Source organism: Bactrocera oleae, chromosome 5 (assembly GCF_042242935.1).
Source record: "Bactrocera oleae isolate idBacOlea1 chromosome 5, idBacOlea1, whole genome shotgun sequence".
Taxonomy (NCBI): Eukaryota; Metazoa; Arthropoda; class Insecta; order Diptera; family Tephritidae; genus Bactrocera; species Bactrocera oleae.
In genome coordinates, this window is record NC_091539.1 from 35,487,026 (window position 1) to 35,513,806 (window position 26,781).

The following is a 26,781-nucleotide window of genomic DNA, read 5'->3' on the forward strand; positions in this document are numbered from 1 at the left end:
AATAAAAAAACGTTCTATACAGGAACTTGAATTTGATCGATCCTTTTGTATGGCAGCTATATGCTATAGTGATCTGATATCGGTAGTGCCGGCAAACTAATACACATCGCTTTCCAAAGGAATGTTCTTGTATGGAAACCTTTTTAATTTGACGAGATATCTTCATGAAATTAAACATGGATTACTGTCCAATCTTTAGTATATGTCAAGGGTATTACGAGATAGTTTCGATACAACCGAAGTTAACGTGTTTTTTTGTTCTTACATATTTTACTTCTATCTATCGGATATGTATGATACTTATATTTATACTTCTGCATATTTAAGGGAAACCCATCATTCACTAAAAACTATCACCTTAATCCACATAGAACTTTCAACTAATGAATGGAATGTTAATGGAAATGACATCAACCTTCACTACAAAGTGGATTTCGGCTGTTGTAAGATACACTTACGAAGCTATACATGGAGCACTTGTGTAAAAAATGAAGCAACACAAATGCTACGAAATCCCTGCTCATTGCACCTCTTGATTAATGACGTTTCCAATTCAACATTAAATGCAAAGCACTCATACCTTCGTTGGGTGGTGTGAAAAATCAGTGAAAATTGGCTTACTCGCTTGTCCGGCCGTAGTCTTGGTGCAGTTAATCCCCCAGATACCGTTCATGCAAGCATTGTGCGTCGAATGTTGAGCATTTTGAATGAAATCATTTTAATGCGTCAGTTTAATTACGCACGTGACAGCTGTGACAAAGCTGCACTGATCAAATCGAGCGAGAGTGAGTGGGCGAGAGAGCGAGATGTTTTGATGATAAAAGCGGAAAGTGAGGAGAAGCCGCGACGATTGATGATGAAAATTGCTAAGCATCGCAAGGTAAAGTGTGTGGGAATATGCACTTGTGTGTGGTAATACACAACAAAAACAAGCACGATCCACTTGTGAGTGTTGCTTTCGGTGGTGGTGATTGGTTGAGGTTGGAGTTGGCAACGCTGGCGATTTTCATTAAATATGATAAATGAAGGACGATTTATAGCGGCAATCGAGCGTGAGCTTATGTAAGTGTATGTGTGTGCATGTGTGTGTGGGGGTGTTGGGATGTGTGGCTTATATGCAAAAATCCACGCATTACGTGGTCACGCTAAAAAGTATGCAAAGTGCCACAGCATGTTGCAACTGTGCATTTAAGCTGTGCTGCTATCCACCTCGCTTTACCTCAGGAAACGGAAGCCACACGGTTTGCGGCGGTTATCCGCTTGATTGTTTGCATATTGCTGCTTATTCTTTGGCCCTCGCCTTCACTACTGCTGTTGTTGTTGCCGCTGTTATTACACGCTTTGCGAAATTAAATTGACAAAAATTAAACGCAAGTGGCTGCCGCAGACTCTGCCGGATATCAGCGTTGAGTTGCTGCCGCCGCGCTACCAGGGTGACATGATAAATTACTGCAAATTATTCTTGCCACATCAGCATTGTGTAGCATGCTTGTGAAGCTCTCAAAACACAAACATCGGTGCGTGGAAGAGGCAAGTGGTCGGAGGAAGCCTTTTGAGGCCTCGACTTTTGTTTGAATTTTGCATTTTGTCAATCCTTGTAAGTATTCTTGTTTGCGTGTGTATTTGTATTTGACACGGCGTTTATCTTTGTCGTGGTATACTTAAAAGTTAATTGAAGCAAACAGCTATGTCAGTTCCAACAACAACCGCAACATTAGCAATAATGAAACAACAACAAAATGGTAAAACCGCAAGCAATAAAGAGTTTCGCAAGCAAGCAACCACCCTGTGTGTGTGTTGACGCATCCCCTCAGCCTCAGAGAGAGATTTTTGTGTTCGCGTTCATACTTCGTCGTTGCTAAAGTCGACAACCATTAAAAAAGCAAATTATTCAAATTGTATTCGCAACAAATCGCGACATTTTGTTGTTTATTTTTCTCCGCTGTCTCCTCATTACTTTGTCTATTGTTATTGTTGTTCACGTATCGGTACACAGCAAAAGTTTGTTATCTGTTTTATCTGATTTGCTATGAGACCGTTAAGATTTATGATGCCACATCAAAAAGTGCGTGCTGCAGTCGACAAAACGTGGCGGCACGGGAGGCACACAGAAGCCAAATGCTTACTAACTCACACATACACTCACACTTTAATACAGTGAAAAATTACCTTCCCAAATGCTACTAAGTCCTGCTATCTAAAACGTACACCCACATATGCAAAACTTGTAAAGAGTAATACCCCCCTCCCAACTCGTTGCTTTTGACTTATCTAATAAAGGGTATGCAGGATAACTGACTGTGACTGGGTGTTCGGCTCGCTGTTGTGGCGAAATTGGTCATTAAATGTTGACACCGAACACTCAGCGGGACGAAAATTGGCGTTGACAGTGGCTGAGCAGCAATTCCGTCTCTTCAACAGCGGTTGCTGTGGTTGTTGTCTGTGTGCTGACACTTCCGTTTTGACCAAATCGAGTCGAACGTTTTAATTTGCCGCTGTCAGCAGCAGACTTGGATACATTGGTGACCGAATAACAGCAACAACGAGGAATTGGTTTGTTAGTAGAGAGTATTTAGCTAAATGATATGAGTATCAGTCGTTACTACATATTCACCATTTTTTGGAGAGTGTCGAATCGAACAAACAACTGTAATAAATCAAATGGAAAACTATTGAATTCAATTGAATAACTTTGGAGTTGCTTTCACACGTTAATTTTTAACAAGAGAGCAGAACTCTAACATAGCGTGCAGTGGCGAATCGAAGAATGTAAAAATGGGGTATAATATTTCCTTATTTTTTGAATACAGAGAATTTCTGGAGACGATCTGTAAAATCTAACGGGGAAAATAAAACATTAAAAACCTTAAGCAAAATAAGAATCGAATGTAGATGACCGGTGTTCACTTGCGTATTACGTAGGCATCTAAAAATATTCTGGGTTTGGTTTAAAATCAGTCAGTTCAGTTACAGCCATGCCTCTACTAGCTTAGAAATTTGCATAAATTTGTCTTACTACAAAGTAGTTTTTGTATATAAAAGAGAACCTAAGGCCATCTTAAGACCAAAGATGGTGTGTTTTTTAACCGAAAGATTTTATAAGCCTATACATTGCTGATGGAGGAGATGATGGCCTAGCATTTAACTAGCATTCAAAGTTGTTTCGCCGTAATAGTCTAAATCAAATTAAATTTTTTATGGAGCAGCATAACATAAGAAATTTATTAAACCACGGCATTGACGATATTGGCTGGTGGGACTGGTTTAGTCTACAGCTGGACACCATTTCAATTGCAAACTTAGCCAGAGTGCGATAAATAGCTTAAGTCAAATAATACTGTACTTGAAGTGGCTGTCTGTATCATTTAATACAATTATATATAATACTATGTTCTCATTGTTCCTCACATTCGTTAAAATTATTTTATGGTCCCGGTGTAGTGCCACTCAGTTGCGAACTCCAATTCAAAATTCTAAGATATGCTAAATTTTGTTAAAAGAGTCACAGTAACATTTTTATTTCCCAGAGGAAAATGCTGCTCAATCCATCAGTCGTTTGGAAGTTATTTGAAACTTTTAAGACTTTTGTCTCATAGAAGAAGCTCCGCCAAAGCATCTAACAAAATTATAAGAATAGTTACACTTTCCGAAATAAGGTTAACTGAAAAACAAGTAAGGAAGGGCTAAGTTCGGATGTAACCGAACATTTTATACTCTCGCAAAGTCAAATGTACTCGTTTGAGATTTCTTTGTGGATTGACTGATATTTTCGGTAGAAGGTCAACTATAGGCACTGGGGTCCACATATTTAGTACTTAGGGGTTTGAACAGTTTTGGTTAGATTTAGACAATTTTTGGTCACAATGTGTCATACGTATTATTCACGCAAAGTTTAACCCCGATATAATCATTGTTGCTTGATTTGCATAGTAGAAAGTGAAAGAATCAGATGGAATTGAAAATGGTGTTACATGGGAAGTAAGCGTGGTTGTAGTCCGATTTCGCCCATTTTCGCACTATGACATAGAAACATGAAAAGAACGTTATGCACCGAATTTGGTTGAAATCGGTTGAGCAGATCTCAAGATATGGGTTTTCACCTAAAAGTGGGCTGTGCCACGCCCACTGTCTAATTTTGAACGCGGTTCCTATAAAGTCATCTTATACCATCTCAGAGATAAAATTTAATGTCTCTGGCGTGTTTAGTGCTTGATTTATCGCGCTTTTAGTAGTTTTTAACAGTACCGTTATATGGGGAGTGGACGGGCTTGTCCCCGATTTCACCCATTTTCACACCGTCAATAGAAGTGCTAAAAACATTTGCTTCTAGTGAATTTTGTTATTATAGCATTAGCGGTTTAGGAGATATGCACATTAAACCTATTAGAGGCGGGACCACGACCACTTTAAAAAATTTTAACTGCAGATGCCCCCACCTAATGTGATCCTGTGTACCAAATAACAGTATTGTATCTTATTGGGGAGCTTAGTTATACCAATTTATTTGTTTTTGATTAATGGCGATTTGTGGGCGTGGCAGTGGTCCGATTACGCCCATCTGCAATACCAACCGTCTCACGGTACCAAGAAACATGTCTACCAAGTTTCATAAAGATATCTCAATTTTTACTCAAGTTAGAGCTTGCACGGACGGACGGACAGACAGGTACCCGAATTTCAACTCGTCTCTTCATCCTGATCATTTATATATATATAACCCTAATATCTAACTCGATTAGTTTTAGGTGATACAAACAACCGTTAGGTGAACAAAACTATTATACTCTGTAGGAACAGGTTGCGAGAGTATAATTCTAATAGTGGGGATATCAGTTTGCAATGTTAATAAAATTTCAAGCAATGCGTGTCTGAAGTCGTACGAATTTACGATTGATAAATTCGAAATTTTGAGAGTTAAATTTCCGAATTTTTGGGAAAATTTTGTATAAATATTATAATCAAAAAACTATGTATAAATTCCTACCTAAATATAATATATAAACCCACAACGTCTTTGTCTAAAAAAATTAATAAAAAGAACTAAATTAAAATCAAGGAAGAAATTGCGATGCAGTAGTCTGAATGGTACTTCCAACGAATAATAACTTAATAAGTAAATGATGAGCAAGAATACTCCGTAGTTAAATATCATAGAAGCAATCCAAAATGTAACTAAAAGCTACGACACCTCAACAAAAGTATAACAAAAACACCAAAGCAATCCAATGACAGAAACAAATTCCCACTACCTCTGTCGCATTGCACAGAAAGGGCCTTAGGAAAAGTTATGAAAACCACCCAAGAGCGTCCTAAATTACAAAAGAATGACACTCTTAAGGCTTCGCTGTGAATGTAAAAGCGAAGAATACAGCAAGACGGACAACAGATAGAAGTTGCGGGGCAGAAGAACCAACAGAAGATAAACTTTTTCAGTAATTCTGCAGATTTCACTCGAGTGTATTGTTCCCGAAGGTGAGTCGCTGAGGAGTTGACTCTGCACTTCCTTATATAATATTTAAGAGTGTATATTATAGTATGTATGTATGTATAGATTCAAATGGTGTGAGTGTTTATACTTTGTTTAGTACATAAATATATGTTTTTGTTTTATTTTCTGCTAATTTGGTGGGCTTTGCCACTGTCAGCGCATTAAATTGGCCGTTAAGATGCTAATGCCCGATTTTTTCGTCTTTGCTCTCACACTCGAAGAGACAAGAGGACAGATAGAGTCTTAATGGTTCTTTGGATGCAGTTAAGCAGTTTATAGTTTGCGCTAAGCTTATATTTATTCTGGAGTAAGGGTAGATGAGGAGCTAGGGAGTGGACAGCAGATGAGGCGTTTTAAATGTCGGTACTGGTTGTTGAGAAATGGAGGCGTGGTTATTTACTAATTTGCTTATTACCAACAAAAACTGTCCTAATATATACTCTCGTAAACTTAACCAAATTTTACTTAACTTAAAAATATTCGAAATTTTAATTAAAGAACATAATGAAAACGATATAAAGTGGATGGATTTAATTTGACAAATACATAAAATTCATTCGTTATAGATTAAGTAAGTAAAAATTAAATTATATCTTGCTCTCTATTCAAAAAGTTCAAAGACCATTATATTATGGTTTGGATTGCACCAAAAGTCTACCTAATGATTAAGAAAGTCAAAAAATAAATATTGTAACACACCTCTTATTGGTTCAGCAAGTTCATTATTGCTGAAAATGTGGATTCATTATTAACTACAAAATATCACCAGCTATAAATAACATGTGTCTAAACCGGGTTGCGAGTTTTCTTATAAAAAACTTTTAGATTATAATTTGAAAGATTAATTGTTAATAAAATTGAAAAAAAAAATTGGAAATTTAGTTTTTAATCCCAAATCAGAAAAGAATTATTAAAATATATATTTAATTTAAAAATTAAATAAAAAAAAATTTAAATATAAACTCATAATTAACAACTCATTTTATTTTTGAACCGGTATTAAGAATAAAATTAAAATTTAAAAATTTATTTTCAATTCCTCAATCCGGTATTTAAGCCTAGAATTTTGAAAATTATTTTGAATTAATATTTTCTGCACCGAAGCTACAATACCTTTCACAGGTGAATTTTTATAGCATAAAAAAGTTTAACTTTTTTTTCTTGATTTTGATGGACCAGTTTGTATGAAAGCTATATTCTATAGTAGTCCGATCTTAATAATTTATTTGGAGATTGTAGTGGTGCCTTAAATGCCAAATGTCGTGAAGATATCTCGTCGAATGAAAAAGCTTTCCACATAAGCACTTGATTCCGATCGTTCAGTTTCAGCTTCTTGGGGAGAAAAAGGCGGTTGATATCTCAAAAACTGAGGTAGTAGACAGACAGACGGACATGGTTAAATCGACTTATCACGCTGATCATTTATATATGTATGTATTTTCTAGGGTCTTCGATGTTTCCTTCTGGGTGTTACAAACTTCGTGGCAAACTTCATATACCCTCTTCAGAGTGTAATTTAAGGATTACCCTAAGCGTGGGAACATGACCAATTCAGGGCAAAAGTCTTGGGTAAGTTTTAAACAAACTAAAATTAGGTAAATAGAAGGTGCTGTTAAACAGTTGTACACATTTTTCATAGAGGACTACTAACTACCAAAGTCTTACAGCTTTTTTGTCATGATTTATAGCAGAATTTCCGACTGGAAATGGATACCACAGGTTCACGACGTTAGTAGTGAGGTATCTAGCTAAGGTCAGGCTTCCTATCTGGGAGTTCGGTACTCTTCAATAGTGCAGCATCCAGCAGGAGGTATATAAAGGGCTGGATCACGGTGTCATGCGACCCGTGCCGAAGATCAACCTGGCTGGGGGCCCTTAAATAGCCCATTCTCGCACGGAGCTTACGGATACCTGGCGCCCTCCGTAATAAGATAGCCTTACTTGCGTAGCGGGGGCTATGCGCAAGCGGACATACTTTCCCCTACACTCGCGGGTCCAAAATATGAGCCAAAATATTAACAACAATAATAACAAAAACAAAAAGGAATCCGGACCTCCTTTAAAAAGACCGGAGGGAGCGAGTTGTTCCCAGAGAAGAGCAGCGTTTGGCACGAGCTCGACAACAGCCAAAGCGAGGACAGGAGCGAAGCTTGGTCCTGGAGCAAAGGCAAATGCTAAGGGGGCAGTAGCCAAGGCTGACGCCACGAAAACAGCAACGCTGGAGGCAGCCCATACCAACCCCTGTAGCCAAGGCTTGGCAGCTAAGCAGGAGAAGGAGGGAGATGCCAAAAGCGATGCTGCCAGCAGTGGGTCAGCCAGAGAGTGGCCTTCCTTTAGGATTGATGACCCAGCAAAGGCAAAGTATGCAGAGAGGCGACGCGCTGCATACCTGTTGAAGAAGGTGGAGCTGCAACCGCCAACCAATGAGGTGCTCACAAAGGAGCTCCAGGAATCCATTGATTACGCGAGAGCTGTTCTACCTAACTTCAAGCTAGAAGCGCCGGTAGTGGCAACAAAAAGACAAAGGTCCGCTGAAGAGGCTAAGCCGTCAGCTAAGAGACCGAAAACTAAGGGCGTGACGCCCGTAAGATCTTTTGCTGATGTGGCCCGGAACCGCATTGTCATTGGGGTACTGGATGAGGGTGACCCCGAAGGAAAAATCCTCAGAGCCCAATGGAAATGGGTGCAAGCCGCACTGACGAATGTGGCTTTGGAAGTGCTACTAAGCAATCCAGGTCCACCTCCGTCATGTGCGGATGCCGGATGGTATTAAGGGCAGATAAAGATGATAGCGTGTGACGACGATAGATCGGTCCAGCTATATAAAGCAGCAATAGCTAAGGTAGGGGAGGTCTACCCCGGAGCCAAATTAGTGGCGGTAGACAGGAAAGATATCCCATCCCGACCGAGGGCAAGGGTATGGATCCCGGCTACACCATCGCAGCCGGACCAAATAATGCAGCTCATAAGAGCCTGCAACCCAAATCTGCCAACTGGGGGATGGAGATTCGTCAAGGCCTTGGACGACCCCGCAGCGGAATCTGGTGTGGAGACGAAACGAGCCTCAATGCAGATTATGCTGCTTCTAACAAAATAATCCGTAGAACCGCTAGCGAAAAGTGGCGGAGAGATCAACTACGGATTCACAAAAGTAAAGGTCATGACCTACAAATCAGACGCCGATGCACTTGGCATCGGAATCGGAGTGCAAAGTCGAGGAAGATCCAGTGGAGTCCTCGAGCGACGCAGATATCACAGATCAAGGTGAGTGTACTTCGGGGTCTGAGCTTGCGGACAGACTCTCTAAACTTTACACTGAGAGTGAGCTTTTAAGCGACTCTCATAATGATGCAGAGAAGACAATAACTAATGCGTCTTCTCCAAATTAATCTACACCACAGCAAACTAGCGTCTCTAGCCCTAGTTAACCCATGGCAGAATAACGGCCTGACTTTGTCCTCATTGAGGAGCCATGGGTTAACGGAGGGCGTATTTGCGGTCTGAGGACACCAGGATATAATCTATACGCTAATGGTTGTGTAGGTAAGCCTAGGACATGTATATTGGCTAGCAAAAAGCTTAATGTCTTTTTATTACACAGTTACAGTAGTAACGACACTACGGTGGTAAGCTGGGAGACGGGCAAGAAGAAATACCGGCTGGCATCATGCTACATGCCGTACGACGAGGTAGCAGTACCATGGCTGTTCAAAGAGCTGGTACGAGAGGCCGAAGCATCCAAGTGTTCGATTATACTTGGGTGCGACTCCAATGCGCACCATACTCTATGGGGAAGCAAGGATATTAATGAAAGGGGTGAGTTGCTCTTTAATTATTTAATAGGAAGCAAGCTTTTGTTATGTAACAAAGGTAGTACGCCAACATTTATAACCAGAAACTGACAGGAAGTATTAGATATAACACTGGTATCGGAAGAACTGGTGGATAAAATAACACATTGGAGGGTATTGGAAGAACACTCCTTCTCAGACCACCGCTACATTGAGTGTATAATTGAAGAAAATGTAGTTAGGGAAGAGAAATTTAAGAATCATAGGAAAACGAACTGGCAGATGCACATGCAGGAGCTAAAAAACCGTATTCCTATGATTCCACCATTCCAACCGGAAAAGAAAGAGGACCTAGACATCCTCGTTAAACGATTCACAGATTCTTGTCGTCAAGCACTAGAGGTAGCTTGTCCATTAACGTACAGTAGGGGAAGAATTAGACCTCCTTGGTGGTCCCCAATACTTAAGAACATGCAGAAAAATTGCAGGAAGCAATTCAATTTTGCCAAACTATCCCAAGAAGATATAGAGTGGGATAATATCATAACCACCTTCGGGCATACAAAAAGAGGTAAGAAAAGCAAAAAGAAATTCGTGGAAATCTTTTTGTAATGACATCGAAAATACGGCAGAAGTGTCCCGACTGAGAAAGATAATGACACAGTCGAAACATAGCATCACTTCCCAGACAGTTCCGAGAACCTCACAGGGGAGCATATAATGGAGAGTGAAGTAAGCTCCGAGACCCCTCCGCTAGACATAGTGTCAGATGACAATGTCTATTGGGCAATAGGCAGCTTCAAGCCTTATAAAACGCCGGGACCATACGGTTTATTTCCGGCCCAGTTACAGCAATCCCTGAGCTACACAATAAACTGGATAACAACCATGTTTAGAGGGGCGCTGAAATTGAACTATATCCCCTCGACATGGAGGGAAGTTAAGGTGATATATATCCCAAAGGCTGGCAAAACCTCACATATTAATCCAAAGGATTTTAGACCAATTAGTCTTTCATCATTTCTTAAAACGCTGGAAAGACTAATAGAAATACATATAAAGGACATACTAAACCCAAGAAAAATGGCAGTTTCGCAGCATGCGTACTCGAAGGGTAGATCCACAGAAACGGCATTAAGCTCAGTGGTAGCAGAGATTAAAAAGTCTCTCTCTAAAAGAATACACCCTCGTAGCCTTCCTAGACATAGAAGATGCCTTCAACAACATCCAGCCGAAGGCCATATTGAGCGCGCTTAAAGATCTGGGCATATCTGAGCCTCTCCGGAAATTAATTGAACAGATGCTCTTGGGCAGGTCAATTATTTCAACGCTGGGAGCTTCAACGATGCACAGATCTGTCCGAAGGGGTACACCCCAAGGAGGCGTGTTATCCCCACTTCTCTGGGTCCTGACAATGAATAAAATGCTTGTGGATCTAGAAAAGAAGGGGGTACATGTTGTGGCCTACGCTGATGATGTGGCAGTCTCGGTTAGGGGCAAGTTCCCGAACACCCTCGCTAGTCTTATGCAGACAATATTAAACGAGATTAATTAAATGCTAGCAAGACAGAACTATTGTTCACTAAGAAACACAGTACTCCCGAAATCACGCCGCCATTTTTTAAATGGCACCAGGCTAACGATAGGAGATAAAGCAAGCTACGTGGGACTAATTTTGGACAGGAAGCTTTCTTGGAAACAAAACTTGGAAGCGAGGGTAAAGAAAGCTGCTACAGCGCTTTACACATGTAAAAGAATGGTGGGGCCCAGGTGGGGACTGACACCTCGAGTGGCTCAAAGAAATATGCGATTAGAAGCATGGAAAGTATACAAAGAGCAGCTAGTATTTGCATCAGTGGAGCTCTCAGAACTACGCCAAGCCAGGCACTCAACATAATTTTACACTTGCTGCCAACAGATTTGTATTGCAAGCAAATGGCAGCGAAGTCAGCTCTGAGACTGAGGGAATCCTCCCTATTAGTCGCCAGCAACAAGCATTCTATGATACTTAGGAAGTTCCCGTTTCTTCCCATAACTACGGATTTTCGCAATCCTAGGGAGCTGAACCTAAATCCGGTCCTCAATATTGCCTTCCCCTCCAAAGAGGAGTGAGAAAGGGATGTAGTGGACAAGGAAGCAGGGATAAGCTTCTATACGGATGGTTACAAACTGGATAACCAAGTAGGCGGCGGTGTCTTCTCGGCTAAACTAGATACCAAAATCGCCTTCCGGTTACCAGACCACTGCAGTGTCTTCCAAGCAGAGGTCACTGCAATTAAAGAAAGCCTTCTTGTACTAACAAAAAGCGTAATCACAACAAGAAGTGTATTTATATATACAGACAGCCAGGCGGCTTTGAAATCTCTGATGTCTCATAGGGTTTCGTCAAAGACAGTGAAGGATTGCCATGATATTCTAGCGGATCTGTCATCCTATTTCACGGTAAATCTGCAATGGGTTCCAGGACACAGTGACATCCCTGGGAACTGCGTAGCAGATGAACTAGCCGGAACAGGCACCACCCTACAACTAAGGTGGACATAAATATGCCTCTGGCTACGTGTAGATACCTAATCGACAAACATGTCATTAATATAGCCGAGTGTCAGTGGAATCAATCCCTGACCTGCTCAACCAGCAGGCAAACGTGGCAAGAATGGAATATGAGCCGCACATGCCGACTGTTAAAATTCAAGAGGAATGATATAAGAACTCTCGTAGGAGTACTAACAGGCCACTGTCTAATAGGCAGACATGCAAGTAGACTTGGCGCGCCATATAACGACTATTGTAGAAGCTCTCAGGAAATAGAAGAGGAGGAGACCATTAAACATCTTCTATGCGATTGCGCAGCACTATATAGGAAAAGAATCGCAACCATCGGTCGTGGGTTTCTTGACGACGTCTCGGAGGTTGCACAGATAAAACTTGTCTCACTGATGAAGTTCATCAGAAGTACGGGGTGGTTCAGAGAGGAGCCAATAGAGTGAGGGGATCACAGTCCCAGTGGTATCACGATGGGCCTCCTAAAGGCCTAAGTGTGTCGAATGACAGCCACTTTACCTACCTACCTACCTACCTATAGCAGAATAAGCAATCTAATATTAACTTAAAAATATTAACAAAATGTCACTTAAAATTTATTAATTTTAAGAGATTCCACTTCTATTGCATACCATTATTTAGTGGTACTAAAACAGTACATACTTATTTTCGGTATACGATAAGGGCGAGTAATTTCGGCAGAGAACGTAAATGAATTCATTCATCCATTATTCATTAACATTCTCTGCATTTAGTACTTTACATTGCAGTCGCAGTGCATACAGCGACATCTAGGAGTGTAGTTCCGGGTTGCGTATAATTTAAGCAATGTTGGCAACCGCATGAGATCGTAAATTTACGATATAAATTTCCTAGGCGATTACAATTAAATAATGGCTTTGGGCACATAATTTGAAAGTGTTAGCTAAATTAATAATTTAAAGTTTTATTATTGTTTTTAATCAAGTCCTTTATGAGCCGAAACCCATCAACGGCTTATAGAGAAATTTATGTCAGAACGACGGTTTGTAACCGGATATAACGTAAAGTGGTTTGTTACCATCATTTGTGGGTGGAAACTAATATTTAGTTAAACAAAACTTTTTTCAGGAAATTTGAACAAATTCAGATTCCAAGAGTTTCTTAAGTGAGGATAAAAAATTTTCTTTAAGCCTATAATTAATGTCTTTTTCATAATTTTGTATACAACTATTTGATTGCTTTTAAACAGTAAAAAAAAACTAAACAAAATCAAAGAACTGTAAAGATAATCTTTCCGGAAGGTAATAGGAGTTCTAACAAAAGAAGTTTGAGTGTCCAAACTATGAGATATTAGATTGTATAAGTTTACGCGCAAATTTCGGGCCGTACACATGATATTTGCACAATTTTTATTTTTCATTAATTTATTTTTAAACTTAAATTGTATAAAGAAAAAAGAAAACAAAAAAGTTGTTTCAAAATTCTGCTCTCGCTGGTTTACTACATCACTCTTGATGGGACGTGATTGACTTCTTGGCAATAGATTTCAGTTTCACATTGAAACCAAAAAATTTTTTTTATACTTAAGGTTTATAACCCTAGTTAAGACAAAATTTGCTAACACAAAAAGTTTCTGTCGAAACATGATTTTTGTGAATCAGAAATAATTTACAGATTTCGAATATATTTTATAGTTTTTTCAGAATTGTGCCAAAACTTAAAAACAAAACTACGTGTTTAAAGCTGAAAGAGCAACATGCATAGGCAGCGCGGAACCAAGTTTGGACTCGATATAACCTAATTCAAACGCAAAATTTTCTCATTGCTCCTCGCAACATTGACGCAAAGAAAGCTGTTGAAATCTACACATTTAGATTTATTTCGGAGCTGAAGCAATCGGTCTTGATTCGAAAATCGGTTCACAGAATTATCAAAATTCATTGACCAACATTGATGAGTAATATTTATAACAAAACTATTATATTCTATGTAACATAGAAGCATAGAAATATATGGTAAATAGCCTAAAGCTAAAAACTCACTACATAATCTTCGTCAACACCAAAAAAGCATATATATATACCGGTATAATTACTTTAAGAAATTATTATAATCGCATAATTCAAAAACTGATCAATACCATAAAGTACTCATCTAAACAGATTTTCCATAAAAATCCTTAGAAAATAATCAGAAAAATAACAAGCAACCGAATGAGCAATAACGTAGATATAGGAACTTTAACCAAAAAAAAAAAATGTTTAATTAAAATGCGGAAACAAATGAATATCCATACATATAACAAACCGTAGTAAAAAGAAAGTGGGAAAAATATTCAGATATTCCTAACAACACACAAATATATATAATATATAAAGGTGTGTGTATGGTATATAACCACGAAGTAGCCTGTAAAATTTAACTTCGAAAGTTCTCTCACGTATGCATTTCTTCTTTTCAAAACGAGCGAGCGAGTGCAACGAAAGGTTGTAAAGAGACAAAAGCCAAACTAATAAATATGCGTTTGATAACTGAAATAAATGGGCTTAAAATGCCGCATTAAGCGCCTATTGACTATCAAACTTTAAGAACCTAATTACGAATTCATTAATGTACAGTTTCGAATTGATATTTGGACAGGCTTATGAGTTTGCTTGGTGGAAAAGTGAAACTCTCAGGGGTACACAAGTGGTGTAGCAGGTGTTCATTAATAGGTGTCCAAATAATTTCAATATGCATTCGGTTACTTGAAATATATACTTGCCCCATTGTCACCTGCATTGTTAACAGTGCATTTTATACAAGGTGTCCCAAAATATGTTTTTGATCGAAATTCTTAAATCTACAACTTTTTATTTTTGGGCTCGAAATTTCACATTAAACCGTAGCAATGGGGGCAACTCAAACAAATTTAGAATGGATGTTAGAATGGCACTTGTTCTAAAATTTTTAATGTATAGCTTAGACGGAAATTAGTAAACTTAATACGTAACTGATACATAAAGCCATCAAAAGGGCTTATTTTTAATAATTACGCTATCGTAACTAACTAACTGCCAGCGAAGTTCTCTGAGGGCACAATAAAATTAGATAATAATAATTGAGTTATCATTAATTCACCTCTAATTTAAGTCAGTTCAGTTCAGGTAAGCCACTTAAAAATAGAGGACATTTGAAAAGAGAGCAACACTATTGGAAAGGAGCTGACCGAGGAGTACATTCTCAAATATATACATATCCTGAGTAGTTCTAAAAAAAAGATTTTCGGTATATTGAAACCCTATCAACGAACCGATCTAGTTGATCTAAAGGTATGCCAGCAATATATTCACTATACAGTTAAGAACTCCTTTACTTCGACACCCTGTAATTAAAGTGGCTTACTGGTTTTAGTTATTAAAACTGTGTGCGATCTTAAGACAAGAAAACATCTATACATATGTATATATATGTATATACATTGATATACGCATATATACGATCGATAAATCGTCATGCTGCGACAGCTACGGCGTAATTTAATAGAATTTTGGACTTTATGAGCACCTGAATAGAAATTACGAGCTTACTTTTAAGTTCGTAAACATTCACGCACAAATGTTTATGTGCTTTTTATTGATGCCTTTGTATGTATAACGCATATACATACATACGTATTTATAAATGGAGTAGTCGTTGCGCTTGATTTACCTTCAGTTGGCCAGTTTCGGCAAGTCGTTTAATGAATGAATTACTAATTCTCGATTATATAATGCTCGCATGTACTATTTCGTTCACACTTTTAATGCTAATTTCTTTGTACGAGTACACACATGCCTCCTAGTATATAATACGAGCAAGTGTTAAGGTATTTTGAATTTGCATACTATGGAACAAACTATTCCATTGCATCGTCGTACTTGTATATACTTCAATGCTTAGTTATGAATCCGTAGACAAAATTTTGTCATACGAATACTTGTACAAAGTAATACAAGTAGTGGTGAGTAAACCAACTAATTATTATTATTATTTTTTAATTTTTAAGAAATAATATGTAGTTTTAAATGGTTGATTAAATGGTTTAAGATCATTTCTCTAGCTAATATACATATAATCAGAAATTAAACTGATTATTAATTATAAAACCCTTGTGATGAAGAGATCAGTTTCAATTGTCGCGCTCATTGCAATATATGGTATGTAGTTAAGAAGCTGCGCTGATTGAATTTCTCAAAAATGGGTGCAGAAGTGTATGCTTTGTTAGCAGAGAACGTAAAACAAACCATATTAAAAGAGGAAATACATCGCAGTGTTCTTCATTCTATGACCTTTCTTGTTTTAGGTCAATAAAATTTCAATAATTGTATTAATTGTGATTTCAGTGAGATGTCGCAATTTGTCACAATTGAGGAAGTACTTCGGTGTACCGTAGAGAGCTATTAACACATCCTCTCATATTCCAAACTTAACCGTAATGAGAGTCAAAATAAGCAAGGATCTCTATTTGTTCACTTTCATTATATACTACAAGTAGTTTTAAACAATTTGAAAAGTAAAGAAGACTTTGAATACAATTTCTACTTTGCGCAGAACGGATGGCTAAAGCTTGGCTTAAAAACTGAAAAAGTCTATGAATAACTACTAGTTCATGGATGGTTTCGGTTATTCGGATCAGTGATTCGACCTATTTTGTTCTAAACAAATTTTAATCTTCCGTCTTTAACTTATCCTCAGGATTGAAACTGAATTCTTATAAAAGCGTTGAGGGTACTCGGAGCAATGTATTATTAGAAGGTGAGCAAGATATACGAGTTATGACACACATTTTTATCATGACGAATCGAACATTAAATTCATTACATTTTCAACACATAAACATTTCAGTAAAAGCATGCCACAAGTATCACAAAGTAGTATGTAACCGTTATTGTTTACGCTCTTAATTTTAGCATTTAAATATTATTTTTGATTATATTGAATGTCTCTGGATATTTACTATAAAGCTTAAAAAATACTCGAAATCTCATCAAAAATTCAATATTGATTCATAATGTGGACGACATCAATAAGATAGTGATGAACTGAGTGATCTTAATTCATTTAATTTTCGTACTAAACGTGGTGATTCATTCGTTCATCGTCCATCCATGGTGATGAGCCAGGAGATGAGTTCTTCTCGACGAACTTTTGACCTTTTTTGTTTTTTCATAGTCCAGGGGCAAATAGGGTATTTTTATACCCTGAACACACGGGTGTATTGAGTTTTTCATGAAGTGTATAACACTCAGAAGGAAACGTCGAAGGCCTTGTACAGTATAAACATAAATGATGAGCGTGACGATCTGAGTCGATTTAGCCATGTAAGTCTGTCTGTATATACGCAAATTAGTCCCTCGGGTTTTGAAATATCGAACTGAAATTTTGCACAAGGCCTTTTCTCCCCAAGAAGCTATTAATTTGTCGGAACCGCCGATATCGGATCACTATAGGATAAAGCTGCCATACAAACAGTTCGATCAAAATCAAAATAAAGATCTTAAAAAAATATTCTTTAAAAATGGTTTTTATGAAACTACGTGGCTAGAAACATTTAGCAAACTGTTGGCCGGTTACTTTTTCAGATTTAGTTGTGCATATATTTGTTATAAGAAATAGACCAGTGCTGTCGATGCAAACAAAGTTAGTGGTTTCTCTTATTCAAGCTACCATTTTTAGAACATTACTACCAGCCACTTATATGCGCAAGAGCAAAGAGATATTTTATGATGCTTATTCAAGGATCGAAAGCAAATCTATGTTCTATATGTCGTTTAACTGTACCTCTATCGTCACAAAAGTTTCTCGTGCTCAAATTTTGAGCCATTCAAACGTCTTAGTTTAAATGCCGACGGCCTCTTCTGCTTTGGAACTTAGGATAGTTAGTCGTAAACTGATTCTTTATATTTGAAAATCCACGTATCTTTATCTTATTCCATTATCTTTGACAAATTCAAAAAATTTAGTTAACATTTTAAGTTCTATGAAGATAGAGAAACCTATATATAGTATATAGTTTATGTTGAACTAAAAATATCTGTATTCACAAAAACCGAATCCAATTATATTTTAAGACGTAATGAAAGTAAACTAAACTTAGTAACAGATGTCTCATTAATGAAGTGCAAAATTAAATAACCATTACTCACAATACTAGTTATTTGCTTGCTTTTGGTATTGCTTTGATCGTCCGCCCTTAGGTGACCTGTTTACCCTAACACGAGTACTACAATCCACAACACCCAAGCTTAGTTAACGCTCCCCGCAAAAGGTTACAATGCACGAAATATATTAATGAAAATTATTGGTGGTATTGAGTGCAAAATTCTAAATAGGCAAAACTACTCACAATTGTACTACAAGTAATGTTTACTCATAAATTTCGGGCAAAATATCATTTTCCACGGCCATAAAACGGAAATGGCCATTTCCACTTCCGCTCTTTATACAAGATCGCGAAATTGACATGTAAATAAAAAAATGTATGAACTCAACAACAGCAAAAGCGAGCGTAAAATAGAAAAACAACAACATTAAATTTAAACAGAAGATTTTTATACAAACACCCTAAGTGTTCGACCAATCAGAGCGCGTCCCTACCAGCATACTCATAGACAACACACACGAATAACGCTGAAGAGCCACGAGATCCGTGTGACCTCGAAATATGCCGAAATAAGCAAAGTTTTTAAAACAGAAACGTTCACCCTAATTCAAAAATATACTCGTACTCGACTGTGTATAAGCGTATATGAAATACAACAACAAACGAACAGCAAAATTAAAATCGGCAAAGGCGAAAACACCTTCAATAAATCGATATGGTTATGGTTATAGAATGAATTGAAGAGGAGGGGTGGCGTGCAGCACATGGGCGCCGTGATGTTTATGAGCAAGTCATACATACATACACATATGGCTTTGCCTACCTTCCCAATGTGGCAACACTTTTAACAGTGGCGACAGCAGTGGAACGCGCTTGGCTCTACAAGGTGGTAATTGGACAGCAGCGACGCGACGCAGAGGGCGGCAATTGCGATGACGACAATTCGAATAGCTTCATTCACTATTCATGTGTTTATAGATGTGCATGAATGTGAAAACAATTTGCGATTTGATTTCTAATTCCAAATGGTGCGCGTACATTTCCGTTAAAATCGAAAGAATTAGAAGCGTGCGTTTTTGTAATTACAAAAACAACAACAAAACATTAATAAAATTGCGCGTCCAATGCAAAATATGGAGGGAAGTCGAACACAATGCAACAAACACATGAGGTCAGGAAAAGCAGCGTTAAGCCAGCAATATTGTAGCGAATACCAAGCGATAGCAATGAAAACTAATGTGTGTGTATGTATGTTGGTGTATGTTTTTGTGGTTCGTTGAGAAACCACGCTGTCATCGCCATCGTCATTAACGTGCTAACGGAAATTCAAGTCCATAATCGAAAAAAGTGGCTGGGAGTGGCTAATGCCGGTACCAGAAGTGGATGGAGAGAAAAGGGAAAAGCGTTCAAAAATTACATATAAGAGAGGTTTAATAAACAAACTAAAAATCGTCTGGAAAATAATCGATTTAACTAGCTTATGTGAGTTCCTCCGGAAAGTCGCATATTTATTTCAAGCCTAAGTTTATTCATTTTATTCAAGATAAAATCCTGGTGAAAAGTATTTGTGAAAAACTTCTAAAAACTCTAAAGACTGTAGAAACTCTAAATGATTGAAATAGCCATTTAATGAGGTATAAAGATACAGAAAGAGAGATAAGGACGAAGGGGGATGGAGGGAGTTCAAATGTACAGCTATGAAAAGACAGAGATCCTTCACGACAGATACATGGAGGGAGCGAGAAGAAAATAAAGATAGAAATATAAATAAAGAGCAAAAGGGATAATTATAGATAGGAACACAGATAGAGAGAAATACAGATATAAATAAAATATTATCAAACTTTTTAGATTTCCTATTGTTTTAACAGCTTAGTGAATGAAATCAATTCAATCAGTTTAAATAAAATAAAAATTATGATGTAAATTATTTTTGCAGAAATTATAAATTAAATTAACTGCAGTGATATCTTGTTAACACAGGACACCAGAAGCTCATCTCAGATAGTTTCCTAGTAGAGGAAAAATAATTTAATGCATACGTTTAAAGATTAACTCATCCTTAGTCCGTCGGAGGGCTTTACAAAACTCTACCTCAGTTTCAACGACATAATAAACTAATGTATAGTGAATAAAGAGATTTTTTTCTTTTTTGTGTAATCGTTTTGCCGTATTAGTACACTTGTCACTGTCTTGTTGCCAAATTGTACTATTTAGTATTTTTCGTTTATTTGGGAGGGATAGATTTAAGATGCTTGAAAGTAGCTCAGTCCATTCTAAGTAAATAAAACATATACAAGTTGACCAACGATCAAAAACTAATAGAAATATTATTGGAGAATCAAGATAACCACATAACTCGTTTCTTTTAAATTTTAAAGTTAACTTTACTTGTTACCATTTAGGGTATTAAGTACATCTTAACCGCATACTAAACCCAAGATTACCTTAAATATTCGTAAGTAATCGATATCAGAGTGCATAGCCTACCCGCAGTTTTTTCCCATTCTTCAAAGAAATAGAGGGTAGGTAATTCATCGTAATTGTGTCAACATTTTTTGACTAATTTAAAACATATTACTCACACAACCCCACCAAAAATGTGTGTAACGCCCAACTTAGATATTCGTAAAAGAAATTTTTCGCTAAACTATTTGAATGAATCATTCTCAGTTATGCCACCAAAAGTGACACCACAAAAGCAAAAGAAATCGCATTAGTCGGCTTATCAAATAACTATTTAACAATGGATACATTATAATTAATATGAAGTTAATTCAGAGGCTTAACAGCTGTGGAACAATTAAAAAGTCATAAAAATTTTCATAATTTTGTCTCGAAACAAAAAATTTTTTTTCAAAGTCCAAAATACATACATTTTTACAAATGCATTTTTACTTAGGTGCTTACACATTTATACCCCACCACTTATGGGTCCTACTGACCATTTGAAGCGCTTTGAAGTGCTTGGCGACACTGTGATTTGTTGAATGAAAATCAATTTGTATTCGCTATTTCATTGGCCCTCTTTGGTTTTCACAATGGACAGTGTGTCGAAATCTGCTATCGGTATATGAATATATACTTGTACATCGTCACATGAGCTTACTTAATCAACAGCTTTTGGATGGGTACACACATAAGGAGCGCTGGCACATTCCATTAGTTTTTGAATAGAAATTGTCAATGAATTTTTTCATATTTGGTGAGCGCTGACCAAATTTCATATATAAATATATACATATATAAGTATATGGCAGTATATATGTATGTATGTATATGGTTCTATATTCATGTGTGGGTATGCTTATTATTTCGCTGTCAAAATACCAATATATTCGCTTGCAATAAATCTGTAAATATACACACACACAAATATATATTCTATTTTCTTGTTGAATTTTAATGAGTTGCAAATTTAAATTCTACAAATTAACGAATCAACTAAACAATATCCACATTGTCACGCACATAACAGGTACATTCGTGTGGGTGTTTATTTCCCCAACTTAATGGATGGTCGCATTTGAGGGAATTAATAAAGATAATAAATGTCATTAAACTAAAAGATTACGACTTTTATGACTGATATTTATTCGGGTAGTGTGGCTCTAAAATTGAAAATTTAATAAATTTTATAGTAGGATTATTTTCGAAACAATGTGGCATTGTAGGTAAATTGGAATAAAGTAAAAACTAATAGATTTTAGACTACCATTGGACATAATTTCATATTAATACAATACGTCTCATTAATCATGGTGTCAAATTTATTGATAAAAAAAAATTATATCACTTATACTTTTCTTATGCTAAGTATATATTATCATATAACTAATAAAGTTTAATCAGCCAAAACAAAAAACATTAATTTCGACGACACGGCAGCACAAGTGCATTTTTTATAGCATATAAGAGTTTAAAAAGATTTGTATCTTGTTTTTGATTGATCAGTTTATAGGGCAGCTATGACTTGATCTGAACAATTTTTTTGGAGATTGTAGCAATACTTTTAATAATAATCTATGCCGATTTGTGTGAAGATACATACCTTGTTAAATATAAAAGGTTTCCCCACAAGCTTTATTCCGATTGTTCAGTTTGTATGGCAGCTATATCCTATAGTGGTTAGATTTACTCGCATATCTATATTTAAAATTTTAAAAAACTTACTTTTGAAAAATTAAGAACTTTTCAGAAGACCGGGAAAAACTGATTTTTTTTTTTGTATATTTACGTGCGGGTTTACATTTTCATTGTAATATTAATAGTTTTTTCGATAACTATTCGATCTAAACCCGACCGTTATGAACCTAAACCCATTTTTTGAAGAAAAAATAAATTATTATGCTTAATCGAAATAAAAACTAGAAAAAATCTTAACTTCGGTTGCATTGAAGTTATAATACCCTTCACAAATAAAAAATATTCTTTACAAGAACCTTGATCGGTCAGTTTGAATAGCATCTATAGGCTTAGTGACTCAATTTGAACAATTTCTTAGGACATTCATTGCACAGTTGCCTTGGTAAATAACCCATGCTAAATTTGATGAACAGACCTCGTCAAATGACGAAAATTTCAATACAAGCAGTTTATTCCGATCGTCCAGTTTATATGGCATCTATATGCTATCGTGGTTCGATATCGGTGGTTCCGACAAATCAGTAGCTTCTGACTAGTTCGCGTATATACAGACATACGGACATAGCTAAATCGACTCCACTCAACATGGTAATCATTTAAGTATGTGTATTTTTTATAGGGCTGCGACGTTTCTTTCGGAAAGTTTATAATTTTGGCGAACTTAATATACATTTCCCTTGAAAAAACCAAAATGGCAAAACTTTGTGTACGCAAACGCGAAAAATGTACATTCGAACACAATTTCCTTTTTTTAACTTTTGATTATAAGCTTGCGAATAATTCAAATTTTTCAATCCGATACTTGGGATTAAATGGTAATGAAACTTGGTACACGTGGTCCTTGGCAAAAAAGTAGGGACGAGTTCGTAGATAGGCGTAATCGGAAAGTTACACGCCCACAAAACGCCATTAATCAAAAACAAATAACTTGCCATAACTAAGCTCCGCAATAAGATAGAAGACTGTTATTTGGTACACAGGATCACATTAGGAAGGGGCATCTGCAGTTAAATCTTTTTTTTAAAAAGTGGGCGTGGTCCCGCCTCTAATAGGTTTAATGTGCATATCTCCTAAACCGCTAATGCTATAGTAACAAAATTCACTAGAAGCAAATGTTTTTAGCACTTCTATTGAGGGTGTGAAAATAGTTGAAATCGGGTGGCAACTCCGCCCACTCCCCATATAACGGTACTGTTAAAAACTACTAAAAGCGCGATAAATTAAGCACTAAACACGCCAGAGACATTAAATTTTATCTCTGAGATGGTATAAATTGGCTTTATAGGAACCGCGTTCAAAATTAGTCAGTGGGCGTGGCACAGCCCACTTTTAGGTGAAAACCCATATCTTGAGATCTGCTTAACCGATTTCAACCAAATTCGGTGCATAACGTTCTTTTTATGTTTCTATGTCATAGTGCGAAAATGTGCGAAATCGGACACAACCACGCTTACTTCCTATGTAACACCATTTTCAATTCCATCTGATTCTTTCACTTTCCACTATGCAAATCAGGTAACAATGATTATATCGGGGTAAAACTTTGCGTGAATAATGCAATTAAAGTATGCCACCTTGCGGCTAAAAATTGTCTAAATCGAAACAAAACTGTTCAAACCCCTAAGTACTAAATATGTGGACCCCAGTGCCTATAGTTGACCTTCTACCGAAAATATCAGTCAATCCACAAAGAAATCTCAAACGAGTATACCATTTGACTTTGCGAGAGTATAAAATGTTCGGTTACATCCGAATTTAGCCCTTCCTTACTTGTTTTAATTTTTATTTTTTTGCGGGGGAGGGGGTTGCACTCTCGGCTGGCGGTATTTTTTCTCTGGTTTTTATCGTGGATGCCGGTGTCAATCGCGAAGGAGATGTACTGATGATCGCTGCCAGTGTATACTTCTAATACCCTCCATTCCTTTATTAAGCCTGCCATACGTTCTGATGATAGCGTTGTGTCTGGTGTGGTTTCCTCGCACCCCGGTCTTTTATACGTAGTTGCGTCTCCTGTATTGAGCACTATTAGACCGAGGCACACTGCAGTATCTAGGATGCGCTTACCTCTCGAGTCTGTGTTTGGCATACCCCACTCTATGGCTTTCGAGTTAAGTTCTCCGGCGACGATTAAATGACTCTCTATGGACCTAGCCGTATCTTCAATGTCGTTGAGCTTTTCCTGGAATTCGTGTATGCTATCGCTTTGCGTCAGGTAGCAGCTTATTACTGTGAAAAGGTCGCAACTGGCCCAGACGAAACCGTTGCTGTTCCCTTTACCCTTGTGATGGTGATTTTACTTCTTGGAAGTAGCCATATAGCGGCGGTTGAGCTGCTATCTTCTAGCCACTCTCTTTCTTTCTATATTGTTCGCTTATGATGATTAAATCATAGCCGTTTTCCACCACCATCTGGGAGAGTAGTGCGTCAGCAGCCTTGCATCTGTGCATATTGGCCTGCCAGATATTCATTTATTCAGGTATTTCCTGTATACTACGCATTTTGCAGAGCCCGGTATATGGTCAACTGGTTGGTGTTTGGCTTCTGTACAGAGGCAGCATAATGAAGGCTTTGTGCACTCTTTCAGTTTGTGACCTGGTTGGCCGCATTTTATGCAGATGCCTTACCCTCTTCTATCGGGTGCTTTGTAGTCCCAAGTTAGGTGTCCTGGTCCAAAGCAGCGGAAGCACCTCTTTGCGTTTTCTTTGAATCGCAGTCTACAGTAAACCCAGCCAATTTTGATGCGTGCCTGTCGCATCAGCGCTTCTGCTTTCTCAGTATCGGCCACCATTGCAGATTCTCGAAGGGTGCTTTTGAGTGTCTCGCAGAAGCTGGCCTTTGTGGTTTGCCCCTTCTCCAGTTCTAGTAGTATCGCCCCGGCTCTTGTTTTGCGGATCCCTTTAATCTTAACATCTGCTTCTTTAAGATTCACCTTGCTCCGGTTATTCTTTAGGACCTCGGCGTAGCTATTACCTTCTGTTGGCTTAATGATCACGGCCTCTGTTTGCCGCTTGATCCTATTATTTGTTTTCAGATTTGCAGCTGTGTTCTTCCGTTGTGGTCTTACTTCTGCCTGTTTAGGCTTCTTCTTTCTTTTAGGCATAACGTTTTGCCACTCACCGTCCTTTTCGTTTCGTGGCCGCATTGTTTCGCGACGTTCCACAGGGCTTGTCGCGCGTCGCTTGGAAGTTGTTGACTCTGGGGTTGCGATAAGTCTGCTTAGATGCTCCCGTGTTGGTTCCATTCTTCACGTCCATGCTGACATTCTTTTGTTTTGCCATCGCCATTTTCATTTTTTGTACGATACCCTTGCATTTCTCTAGAGACTCCTCTTCTACGCGTCTCATTTGGGTAATATACTCTTCCTTCGGTGAATTTTGAATGGCCCGAGGTTCTACCGTGATGGCAGCTGGAGTGCTCCCCGCTTCTGGTTGCTTTGCGGTTCCTGCTTGTGTAGACGGAGTTTCCCTGTCCGTCTTTCTGTCTGTCTTTCCTTCTTTGTCCGGTTGTTTTGGTGTGACCGTTAGTATAGGAGACCTAAGTATCCTGCTGCTCCTGCGGAAGGCTGTTCCGTATTCCTCGTCTTGAATGTCTTTGTTTTGTTGTGTTTTTCCGTATTGTTCTTTCTCTTGTGATATTTGTTGTTGTGGTGTGTTCATTGTATGCTATTGGGTCTCCGTTTCAAGCCGCTATCTCCGCACGTTGTAGCAGTTGCCCTATATGAACCCCGTGGTTATCTATGCGAGTAGGGAGGCCACGCAAGTGTTGGCACAAGTCCTTATAAGAGCTTGTGTTCAGAGCCAGGTTCGGGCACGAATCAGGAGTTCGTCTCAACTGAACCTGTACGACCAAATTAATGGCGACGTGCATTGAACGTACGTGAAGACCTGCCAGGGTTTTAACGAAACGGAGGTGATTACAGCATTACCCTGTCAGCCATTTCGGTGAGATTTCACTCTTACCTACTGAGGTGACAGAATGCTGCTCTCACCAGTCCTTTGTCTAACTAGTCCCTTCCGGATTTCCAGTATACCGGAGCCGCTTGCCCGGAGTTTCTTCGACATCTATGCGCATTTGGATGCTGATCGATGGATTGGTCCCTCGTTGCTTTGTTGCCTCCCTCTCGTGGGTAGGTTCTCCCTCGGTGCAACCCTGGTGGGGGTTGTGGACGCTTATTTACAGGCGGCATCTATTCGCCTCTTCGCCGGAGGTTCATTGGGCGCATGAGGCTTTTTGAGTCAAGCCCTCCTCTCCAGCAGCTCTTGGTTGGGGGCTGCGTATTACTATTCGCAGCTAACCTACTTAATGTAGGCCGTCCACTATCCGCCAGCTGTGACCCCGGTAGTAGACTGAGCTCAGCCCTACCATTGTATATTAAGATATAGAACTGCAATTTGGCACAAATTATCGTAGTAGCAAGGTTCACCTGTGGGTTTAAAAATTTTAAAAATAGGCGTGACCTCGCCTTCTAAAAGGTTTTATGTGCAATGTACATATCCAAACAAATTCAGCTTAAATAACCAACTATGCTTAGAACAAAGCCCTTAAGCACCCCCACCAACAGTGTGAAAATTTATTAAATCTGATGACGACGACGCCCACTCTCTATATAACGGTACTGTTAAAAATTTATTAAAGCGCGATAAAGCAATAACTAAATACGCTAGGGACATTAAGTTTTACCTCCGAAATGGTATGATAAGACTTTA